This window comes from Armigeres subalbatus, chromosome 1, assembly GCF_024139115.2.
Source record: "Armigeres subalbatus isolate Guangzhou_Male chromosome 1, GZ_Asu_2, whole genome shotgun sequence".
NCBI classification, from domain to species: Eukaryota; Metazoa; Arthropoda; class Insecta; order Diptera; family Culicidae; genus Armigeres; species Armigeres subalbatus.
In genome coordinates this window covers 192,485,343-192,497,702 of record NC_085139.1, presented here as the reverse complement: position 1 = coordinate 192,497,702, position 12,360 = coordinate 192,485,343, and the positions used below count along the sequence as shown (strand labels likewise).

The following is a 12,360-nucleotide window of genomic DNA, read 5'->3' as shown; positions in this document are numbered from 1 at the left end:
CACTTCTTTTTGCAAACATGCGTGCTCACTGTTGAAATAAAACACAAAAACAAGAAGAATGTCAAATTCTTTTTTATGAGATGAACATACGAGCAACCCTAAATTAATATTCAAACGTTATTTTATATTTGAGGCAAGGCATATTTATCCTTACAAATAAGTTGTCATAAGCAATAGTTTAATTTAACATTCACATAGTAGAAACATAGGAGTTGGTAATATTAGATTTTATCCCACTACTTGATTAGTATTTTAATATATGTTTGTGTAATTCGTTTTTTTTATAGATTGATGATATTCTACTCCAATTAATCAAGTGCACTGACAAGCTCTTCAACAAATATTATCTTTTGCTAGCAACTTGCAAATTTGGTGTTCACTAAAACATACATTTTATTAAAGTCCTAGTTTTTCCATGAGATTGAATCATCAACCCTATCAAAATTGAACCACTTATCAACCCACATTACGATGGCTCACGGATCAAATGAAGCAACCCGTTGACATCCACATTTCACTGGATTACCAAACACCCGTCGGCTTTTTCTACACGGAGCCGCACAAATAGTCCGTTGGTCCGTCATCGACCGTGGGAACAAAATTACGTCAACCTGCCGACGCCGCACGGCGAAGGACGACGTGCAAAGGGGGGTCCTCACTCGTCCAAGCATCGCTGCATACTGGAGTTCGTTGCGTGAAGCAGTCAACCGAACGCGTGAAACACCGAACACCAACAGACGGAATACACAGCAGGGGGAGTATCCATTGGATGAACACTCCGGTCCGGGGTGCATCCGGTTGTGCCTGTCTTGGTGGAGCTTGCGCGCTGCGGATTGGAGCAACGAAAATCCGTTTGTCCTGCTCCGATCGGCAGGAAATGCATTCTGTCGAAGGACACGAAAAAAAGGTGACTGCAAGTTAAATGTTGGAATTTTAACGCCTTTTTTTCTTGACGTAGCCACTCCGGAATACGGAGGTGGTGGGGAGCTTTCGAAAGGGGGGAAACTTGCAGATCGAAGTTCATCCACTTCGGCTACGGTTCGGGATTCGGGCAGGAAGACTTGTGGGAATCATGAGTTTGACGTACTTTTTGCGGAAAGGAATTCCTGAAAGCGCATGAAGAGACGGCGGAGTGGAAAGGGGAGTCATCCTGGACATTTCGGTGGAGGCTTCTTCCTACTGGTTTGCTGACGTTGTTGTCGGCCGTTCGGGGGCTTCTGCAAACTTGAAACGCTGCTCTCTGTCTCTCGCTGCCGTTTGCTGTGCTGGAGCTCTGTTGGGCCCGCAGTTCAGTTGCAAACTTAGCCAACGCAACCGTAATATTTTCGCGCGCGGCCCCGTCAGGTAGAATAGCCTGTCGTCGAATGCGAAGGATTCCGAGCTCCTAGGCATCAGCGGTGTGTGTTTTTTAATTCTTGCCGCGTGGCTCTTTGTGCTGTTCGTCGAGCGGGACCGACGGGACGTGATTCCTCCAGTCAGTGGTAAACGATTCTGATGCAAGGTGGGGGTAGGGGAAGGCAGTGGTAAACAGGTAGTGTGATGTTCCTAGGATCCTTGGCGCTAGGATTTACCGGATACTCCTCGGAAGAGCCGGGGATGGCTCTGGGTGGGGGGAAGTGAAAATCAACAACAATAAAGGAAAACTAGTGCAACAATAAGACGGCTTGAAATTTGAGGGTTTTCTCCCATCGACGGTGGGCAAAGAAGTGGGCCCGCAGGCAGCAAGCGCGCAGGAGGTGAGTATGATTGCCTGAGGGTGGTGTCGCGAGTGGGCAGGGGAGACAGTGCAAGATAATAACGGTAATAAACGGATCCCCTTGCCCGTTGTCGTTATCGTGTCGACGGCTCTGGTCCTGGTCGGATGATTCGGTTTCGACGACGCATTTAAATGCAGGGGTGTGGGACTAGTTCCAGTGTCAAATGTTTTTTTTTCGGTAATGTAGGGGAAAAGTGTGATGCCGTTTCAACATAATTTCCACAGCTGTGCATGTTTATTAATGTTATTGTTGCTCCGGAGAATAAAATGGTTTGGCGGAGTGTGATAAACTATTTTTGCATTTGAATTGCATCTCCTTTGATAAAGCATAAAGCCATAAATGAATAAAACCATGACGACAATAAACAAGTCATCTGAGCGGATGTGGACGCTGAATTTTGTTTTTAATTAATTGTAGCCTTGACTTTTTATGCATTTTATATCATTGAACCACCATGGCATGTAAATTTTCTTTCACAACTTTTTTCTTTATGCATCACGTCTAACAACTTCATTTCATTTCATTATTTTGTTATTTTCCTGCGTCTAAGTGAGTCAAAATCAAATACATTGCAACGTTTAATATAGACTCTACATTCGAATTGAAACTTGCTTAGTGTTTTGTCGGAATTCACACTCCCAAAAACAAATCTTCAATTATTGCATAAAATCTTGGCATATACAATTCTGTAAGGTTTCAATGCAGGACAAGTAAGCTTTTTATGAGGATATTTTATTAAAATAATACAGATTTCAATACAACGGCTGTATTAAAATCTACCGAAATTGCGAAGGCCACACTTTTAAACAGTTTCTGTAAGGTTCTTATGCAGAACTGCATTAAAATGTGGCATCTGCGGGTTGGCTTCACAGTTATTAACTGAAAGCACTCCTATGAATGAAATTGCATGAATTGAATATGTTTCTTGTACACCCATGGGAATAATCATAACACCACACCGGTGGTTTTCCATACAAAATGCACATGTTTGAGGATCAATATCTCGATTCCTAGCGATTAGATTGGTTTCATTTTGTATCGTCCATTCTACTTCTTCTTCTTCTTCTTATTGGCAATACATCCCCACACTGGGACAGAGCTGCCTCGCAGATTAGTGTTGATTAAGCACTTCCACAGTTAACTGGGAGGTTTCTAAGCCAAGTTACCATTTCTGCATTCTTATATCATGAGGCTGATTGGCAGTCTAATGTTGTATGAAGAAGAAGAAACAGAAAAGACCCCGCACTGCTAACCTTTTTTAATTAAATTGCTTCTAGATTTTTTGAAATGAGTTTCAAAATTTTCTACGTAGGGTTATGCGCTAATTCGTCCATGGCGCTAGCATTCGTCATATCAAATTCTAAATCACTAAATACTCGCGAATCGTAAACTAAAATAATGAACTAATCGTCTGGCGAGATAGAAAAAGTGTACACTATGATCTGTACTCATTGAAATCACATTCCGGTGTTTCTTACTTGAAATACAGTTAAATTTAACTTTGGGGCTGTGACTTTTGCACAATTTCCTACGATATCCGTGCGACGAAGGAAAAATCAACGTCACCAAAATCATTGGCGTAACTAATGAAAAATTCTAGGGGGGGCTAACTTTTTTTTAAACTTTTCTAATTTACAACATATAAGACAGAAAGTTTACCATTTTTGCTCGATTTAACTGATGTATATTGTTTGTCTACCAGATATCAATGGACGACTTAAATATTTCAAATGATGTCCATCGACGCTCAGCCCTGTTTCAAAAATCTAGAAATCTCGTAGGATTCCCAAAATTCTTGATAGGTTCAAAAAACCATAGGTGTTGCGCTCGCCGTAAATAGAATGTGAAGCATGATCCTGATTTTCAAAGGATTTTTTTATTTGCTTCGAACCCAGAATACATTATAAATTAAATATTAGTAATTCAAACTCTTTTCGCCAGCTTTCAATTCAGTGGCCTGACAATTCCTACGAGCTTTCAAACGAAAATCTGACCACAACAAACTAACCTTTCTTTTCTGTTAGAATAACTTCTAGGATGGTTTAAATAAAATCAGTTTTACATTCCAATACAACTTATTGGTCGTTAATTTTCAATTTAGTTACAAAAATTGCAACAAATTAACTTATAGGAGCATTTGTTAACACATAGGAACATTTAACACATCTTTTCTCTCAGTAGGTCTGTTTCACGCCTACTGAGACATTTTCACTGGTTTCATTGCTGCAGCGACAATAGGAGTTTAGAGAATTGAATAGTATGCAGAGTTTCTAAAATTCATCCGAAAGAATACAAAATTCTTTCTTATTCAGCTTTTAGTTACCTCTACTTGAAATCTAAGAGTTTTACCGAACCTTTCTCAAGAAGCCTACAGTGATAATAATGCGCTGCAGCTTTTAGGATTGGTATTAGCACAGACAAACAGACATAACACTCGTGAAATTCTAATCGTTCACTGATTTACGCGCGCATCGGATTTGCTCGAGTTTGACGTTTGATCACTACCGCCATCTGGTTTATGATTTGCCTGCCTAACATAGTGAAAATAACAGATGTCGTTAGTGTTTGTACAACGATGAATCAGATGAGTGAATATTCAATGTGTTATGTCTGTTTGTCTGTGATATTAGTTAGGAAGGTTAAGATCATACGCTCGATTTAGATTACAATTACTCACAAAACCCTGGAAAAACTTGAAAATCTGAATTGTCCATTATCCATTAAGTACTTGTAATACTAATAAATAATAAGAAAATTATTTTGAGATTTTTAGTGGAATGTTTTCACCTGTCATAAGACGAGTTTATACAATCCCATTGAATTCCACCACTTAATTGTATCTTGACAGATACGTATTTCGACCTCAACAGTAAGGCCGTCTTCAGTGTCTCGAGTCGAGTCAAGTACGAGACACTGAAGACGGCCCTACTGTTGAGGTCGAAATACGTATCTGTCAAGATACAATTATGTGGTGGAATTCAATGGGATTGTATAAACTCGTCATATGACAAATAAATAATATATTTGTTAATCCACTTGTTGATGAGGTATTTCCTTTGGTATTTCATAAGTTATAAAGTGGTTTGAGGAGTCCAGATTTTGTCATGAGCAAGCCTTATAACAATTGCTCGGAGTTCAAAAACTTGAGCGAATTGATTCAACTTGCTGTAGTGTTTCGAAGACAGGGATTTGATAATGAAGATAATCCTTTCTCTGCATTTACCCTGTATATAATCAGTGGACTAGATATGTGCAATACTTATACAAAGTTACAAATTTTCTAGGGGGGGCTAGCCAGATCCTAGGTGGGGCTATAGCCCCCCCTAGCCCCCCTGTAGTTACGCCAATGACCAAAATCAACGTCATTTTCTTATTTTCACCGCACTTTTTCACATAAATTTCTCACTGCGCACTAAATAAAAGCAATGTTTATTGCTCAAGTGAATAATAATTGCAAAATAACTGCCGGAAGGCGTTCAAATGATCTGTTTTTTCAAACTTTAGAGCATTTGAAATTTATTTTCTTCGTCGCCTTGTTTATAGTCGAAAACCGCGTTGCCAAACTGGCGTTTTGAACTGAAATAATCTCATGTTACACATCTGATAATACATCATGCAGTCAATAAAAGTGTTTTTTTTTTTCAATTATTTTCCGCTAGTGTAATAAAAGAAAAGTCTTCCAAATAAATATTTTTCATACACACTCGTCATTCACACTAAAATTTTCCACTATTCCAAAAGTTTGAAACAGGAGAAATAATTTCATAACAGAAATCTGTTGGCAGCACTACCCACGTACATGTTAAGCATGTGTGTTAGTTGTTTGACAGACTGATGCATTTAACTGAATGGCAGCACAATCGAAACCATTTTTTTGCAATTCCTGATCATAATATCTGGTTTACAGTTGTCATTTGAGTGATAAAACGGCCTACTTTTCCATACCAACAGAATGGGTGCTTTAATGACCATTATGCAACTCAAATGGGTTGCATAATATTCATTATAGCACTCATTTGGGTGCTATAATAAAAAACCTACATTGGGACAGTAGTTACTTGACTACATTTAGCTGAATTAGTTTGGGTGAGTGTTTAAATAGTGTACTCTAAGCGTCTCGTAATAAATGAAATGGTTTGTTGGACATAACATCCACAATTTTCCAAAAGGCAATTGCATCCATCGCTTCATAGCTTTTCAAGCTATGGAATTTGGCATGATAAGATGGAATCTTATTGTTCTCTGCCGCAACATAATTTATTGACATGAATGATCATGTGGAGTAAACTCGATTGTACAATTTTGGTATAGATTTATCATATTAAAGCCCATTTTTCGTCATTGCAAAAAATAGCGTGTGCAACTCGTTGCAAAACTCGATTTTTTCAGCACTCGTAGTATTTATCCAACTCGGCAAGCCTCGTTGGATAAACGTACAACTCGTGCTGAAAAAATCATCTTTTTGCAACTTGTTGCACAAACTACTATTATGCGGTCGAAATGGGATTGCAATAGGAAATTTTTGTAAACTGGAACCGAAAATAAACTTTTAAATTTGACTTTCAAAATTGACCGAAATGATAGTTATTCTGCATAAAGTCACAGATAAGTCGTCCAGTTATCCAAGAAATGGCTTGAGCTCAGGAACAAAGATTTGCAGTCCTGTTTTAAGTATGGTACATGCTTCTTGTGGTACAGAGAAAGGATACGTAGATGATCAATTTTCCGGTTTCAAATATGGAACATGCTCCCTGTAGTACAAAGAACAGAATGCGTGCACTGCATATGTTCTTGGTCATCCAAGAAATCCCTGGAGTAAGGCCTTTCGATCTACACGCGTAACTGAAGATCAATTTTCCGGTTTCAAATATGGTACATGCTCTCTGTAGTACAAAGAACAGAATGCGTTCACTGCATATGTTCTTGGTCATCCAAGAAATCCCTGGAGTAAGGCTTTTCGATCTACACGCGTAACTGAAGATCAATTTTCCGGTTTGAAATATGGTACATGCTCTCTGTAGTACAAAGAACAGAATGCGTGCACTGCATATGTTCTTGGCCATCCAAGAAATCCCTGGAGTAAGGCCTTTCGATCTACACGCGTAACTGAAGATCAATTTTCCGGTTTCAAATATGGTACATGCTCTCTGTAGTACAAAGAACAGAATGCGTGCACTGCATGTGTTCTTGGTCATCCAAGAATTCCCTGGAGTAAGGCCTTCCGATCTACACGTGTAACTGAAAATCAATTTTCCGGTTTGATATATGGTACATGCTCTCTGTAGTCCAAAGAACAGAATGCGTGCACTGCATATGTTCTTGGTCATCCAAGAAATCCCTGGAGTAAGGCCTTTCGATCTACACGCGTAACTGAAGATCAATTTTCCGGTTTGAAATATGGTACATGCTCTCTGTAGTACAAAGAACAGAATGCGTTCACTGCATATGTTCTTGGTCATCCAAGAAATCCCTGGAGTAAGGCCTTTCGATCTACACGCATAACTGAAGATCAATTTTCCGGTTTCAAACATGGTACATGCTCTCTGTAGTACGAAGAACAGAATGCGTTCACTGCATATGTTCTTGCTCATCCAAGAAATCCCTGGAGTAAGGCCTTTCGATCTACACGCATAACTGAAGATCAATTTTCCGGTTTCAAATATGGTACATGCTCTCTGTAGTACAAAGAACAGGATGCGTTCACTGCATATGTTCTTGGTCATCCAAGAAATCCCTGGAGTAAGGCTTTTCGATCTACACGCGTAACTGAAGATCAATTTTCCGGTTTCAAATATGGTACATGCTCTCTGTAGTACAAAGAACAGAATGCGTTCACTGCATATGTTCTTGGTCATCCAAGAAATCCCTGGAGTAAGGCCTTTCGATCTACACGCGTAACTGAAGATCAATTTTCCGGTTTCAAATATGGTACATGCTCTCTGTAGTACGAATAACAGAATGCCCTCACAGCATATGTTCTTGGTCATTCAAGAAATCCCTGGAATAAGGCAATTTGATCTACACGCGTAGCTGAAGATCAATGTTCCGATTTAAAATATGGTTCATGCTCTCTTCATATTGAATACATTTATGTTGAACTTGATGTTAAACTTAAAAAACACACAAATAAGAAAAAAAACCAACTTAATTCACCGAATAGTGATACTGCCTTTCTCGCATTTAGTCAAGACACCAACCTTATATGTCGCTTATATGGCTCGGTTCAATGTACCATTTTCGTAATAACGCGAAACGCGATCAACTAGGCTTTACCTTCTATCGAATAAACCTTGTTGCGAGAAAATCGGCTAAGGATTACTAAAAGAAAAGTTGTCTAATGTTTTTTTTAGCTTTTTTGCACACACATACACACACATACACACATGCATACAGTTCGTTGAGCTGAGTTGATTGGTATATAACACTATGGGTCTCCGAGCCTTCTATAAAAAGTTCGTTCTTGGAGTGAAATGATAGCCTTTCGGTACAACTTTGTTGTATGAGAATGGCAAAAATAATGGGTACATTATATATTCAAAACAAGCCTTTTGATCGTTGGTTACGCTTGTCGATCTGAAATGATCCACTTAAGGTATTTCTTGGATATCCGCGAATGGCTTTCATACGTTGATTCTGTTACTGTGAAACCTCCATGAGCTACATTTACAAAACCATCTTGTAGATCATTGGTTATGCATGTAGACCTGAAGGCCTTCACTTCAGGAATTTCTTGGGTAACCGTGAAGATCTTCCATAAGCAGATTCTATCATATGTACCACAATGGGTATATTACATTTACAAAAAAAAGCCTGTAGTTCATTGGTTACGCGTGTAGATCTAAAGGCCTCCACTTCTGGTATTTCTTGGATAACCGCGAACGTCTTCCATACGCAGATTATGTTATATGTACTACAATAGGTACATTACATTTACAAAACAGGCCTGTAGATCATTGGTTACGCGTGTAGACCTGAAGTCTTTCACTTCAGGGATTTCTTGGATAACCGTGAAGATGTTCCATACGCAGATTCTATCATAAATATGTACCACAATGGGTATATTACATTTACAAAACAGGCCTGTAGATCATTGGTTACGCGTGTAGATCTGAAGACCTCCACTTCAGGTATTTCTTGGATATCCACGAACGTCTTCGATACGCAGATTCTGTTATATGTACTACAATTGGTACATTACATTAACAAAACAGGCCTGTAGATCATTGGTTACGCGTGTAGACCTGAAGGCCTTCACTTCAGGGATTTCTTGGATAACCGTGAAGATGTTCCATACGCAGATTCTATCATAAATATGTACCACAATGGGTATATTACATTTACAAAACAGGCCTGTAGATCATTGGTTACGCGTGTAGACCTGAAGGCCTTCACTTCAGGGATTTCTTGGATAACCGCGAACATCCTCAATACACATATTCTATTCTATGTTTCACAATGTACACATAACATATTCAGAACAGGCCAATATTAATTTTATTTATGTTATTTTTATTTAGCACGGTAACATACCGCATAAAAAGCTAATTTGGTGTACTTGTTGAAATCGCACACCAATACCAACAGATTTATTTGACAGCAATCCATCGAGTTTTAGACTGGACGAATGAAAATTCTCATGGACGTAAACAGATTTTCATAAGACAAATTTGAAAAATTTGAAGGGTATTTTTGATTGCCGATTCTCAATAGACTATGGTTTGTTCAATGCGCTAATAGTACACAATGAAAACTAGGAACTCTAAAATACGTGTTACATTGGGCTGGCGTATAAATTAGATTTGAAAACCAAGCACTACCTACTACGACGGGAATTAGCTCACTACCCTATATGCTTCCCCGTGCAATTTTTTTCGAATATCATCTTTATGCTTTTTCTTCTTCATGCAACGTTTGTTCGCCAATACGATGATACTTTTATGCCAGTGAAGTCAAGACGATTTCCAAACCGAAGATTGTCTAGACCGGCACCGGGAATCGAACTGTCTTGCTTTAAAGACGCGCGTCTTACCGCACGGCTAAGGAGGTTTTGTTGCTCATGACCTTTTCAGAGCAAAATAATTATAACGTACACCGCTTTTATATGGAGCTCCATATTTGTTATAATTATTTTGCACTGAAAACGTCAAGCCAAAAACTGCAAACAAATAACATTCTTTGTGTTAAAATTCAAGTCATGTTAGGCTAGACGACAAAAATTGAAACCAATCTAATCACTAGGAATTGAGATATTAATCCTCAAACATGACCTTTTCGTATGAAAAAGCAGTGAACATGTTATACTAATTACATCTATACCCGACTAGCATACTTAACAAAAATTTAACAGAATTTTAACTAATTGTGATAACTTATTTTGATACAATACAGTTTCAAATGTTGTAACAGGATTTTATCATAATATGATTTAAAAAATACCGATTTGCCTAACAGTAGACAATTAAAATAGATGTAGCAAAGTCTTCCAGCCATATATATCACAAAGCTGATATAATTTGAAAAGGTTACCTAATTTGTAATGTTGTGTTTTTCAACAAAAACAAAAACTTTTGATTGTTGATCACGACCTGTGAAAAATTCCAACTGCACAGTAAACAATATATTTTGTATCTGATTATGTTATACATTTCTAGCAAAATATGTTGTTTTTATGATAAAACTATCGGAAAAATGCCCAGCTTTGCCTGGGTGTTGCAAATGTCACATACTGAACTATTTGCAGCACCGCACTCTAGATCAAGCTGACAGACAGTGGAACCAAAATTGTGTTCTAATGATTTTTTACATTTCCCCGTTAAATTCATAAACTTATACTGTATACAAAACTTGCGGATCTCAGAAAGAATCGATTAAGGAAAAATCTTCCAGATCGGCCAACCTGTTCGCGAGTTAAATCGTCAGGAAAGAAATCTCCACTCATTTTTATTATATAGAAGATTGTAACAGAGTTTGGTAGTTCTTTGTTTCAAGTAGGGGAAATTACGGCTTTGGCAGGTTTTGTTCTATTATTGTCAGTCGGGATACATAAAAATGAATTTCTGTCTGTCTGACCCAGGGTCGACGAAGCAGTCATGTTTCTGATGCCAGCATCAAAATCATCGATTAGTTTAATACGATGGCGTAATCATAATCGTTGAAACCTGCCATTGAAAATATATTTTAAATATCATAATATTTTGGCAAAGTAGAGCGCTTGGTGTCGATTGAAATATGAAAATTTATTAAAGACATCAATATTCTTGTTGAAATACACCTCGCATTCATACTTTCGCACAAGTTCTTGAAAAATTATGAAAAATAATTACGTCTATTTGGAAAAAATCACTTCGGAATAGTGGTTTGTTTACAAAAAAGAATTGTCAGTGGGAAACCCAATTTCAATAGAACAATGGGAAACTCAAAGATGTTGGCTATTGTCAAACGTAGTGGGTAGGATTGGGGTTGCCAGATACCTGGTCTGACCCTTATCCAGCATTTTACGAGCGCGCATGGCGGATGCCAAGTACTACCCACAGGTGGGTGGCACTCGATTTTGACGTTTGGCTTATGTCGTTTGACAGTTGAAACTTCATGTCTGTGTCTTGCGTTTGTTTTTAAAAGTTTGAAAAGTTCGCAAAATGTTGTTTTCAAAACCGGTACTTTGACCAGCAAAGATTTAGAACGTTATGAAGAAAAAAAATGCAATTGTTGGAGGAAACATCCATATGCGTTTCCTGGGTCGTGTTGTTGAAACAAGTTGTGAGCTCCGTGACTACAATCTGGAGAAGTCTGATGATCAATTAAAGGACCTCATACTTAGGCTAACAAGTTCTGGTCAAGACGTTACAGCGAGCAAGCTGCGACCACCGAGCAAAGCTTCAAACCATCGGAACTATATGCGGATGAAAACGACGTATGTGTATATGTAGAAAACTCGCTAGCTTCCGCAGAATGTTTGATGCTAATTTGGTAGGAAAACCGTTAGAAGATCTTGTGAAATAGGGTAAAGAAATAGATTGGAGTATACCCAAAGACGACTGTGTATTAGCCGAGGAGATAACAAGAAATCAATCGTCCGAACCGTTCAAATTAAGGTATGGACGTATAACCACTTAATCATTTAGTAAGGCCGTGAAAACAAGGATTGATGTCCCTTCAATGACAATAATCAAACACATTTGTGGCGTCAATAACAGCAACAATATATGGAATGTGCAATAAGCATAGAGCTATATTGCTGCAGCTAAAGAGCTATTCAAATGGCAAAAGCATAATGATTTTAACAGTAGAAAAAGTGGCCTTATTATAAATCCAGACTATCCATATTTTGCCGCTTCTCCGGACCACATTTTACAATGCAGTTTTGTGGAACAATCGTTATTAAAGCAAAATGCCAGCAAGTTTGTAAACCTTTACAGAGAAGATGGAATTAAGTCATTAATTTCAAGAAAAAATCCTGATAATGACGGAAGCCTCAAAATGAACCATAAGCACGAATACTACTTTCAAGTACAGATGCAGATACATTTATCTGAGGCGTCGTATGCTCTCTTTGTGGTTTGGACTCCCAAATTCACTTTATTTATCAAAGTAAAAAAAAGAAATC

General features: G+C 38.2%; 1 protein-coding gene across 2 annotated transcripts in view; it reads left to right on the top strand.

Annotated features, from left to right (window-relative positions):
* The first annotated feature begins 1,266 nt into the window (after positions 1-1,266).
* LOC134209374 (suppression of tumorigenicity 18 protein-like) overlaps positions 1,267-12,360 on the top strand; it is a 74,859-nt gene continuing 63,765 nt past the window's right edge. Inside the window, exon 1 of one of the 2 annotated variants that reach the window (XM_062685362.1) lies at positions 1,267-1,736. The gene's annotated coding sequence lies outside the window, so the exon portion shown is untranslated. The remainder of the gene's footprint in view (positions 1,737-12,360) is intronic. The other variant, XM_062685367.1, reaches the window with a different exon arrangement.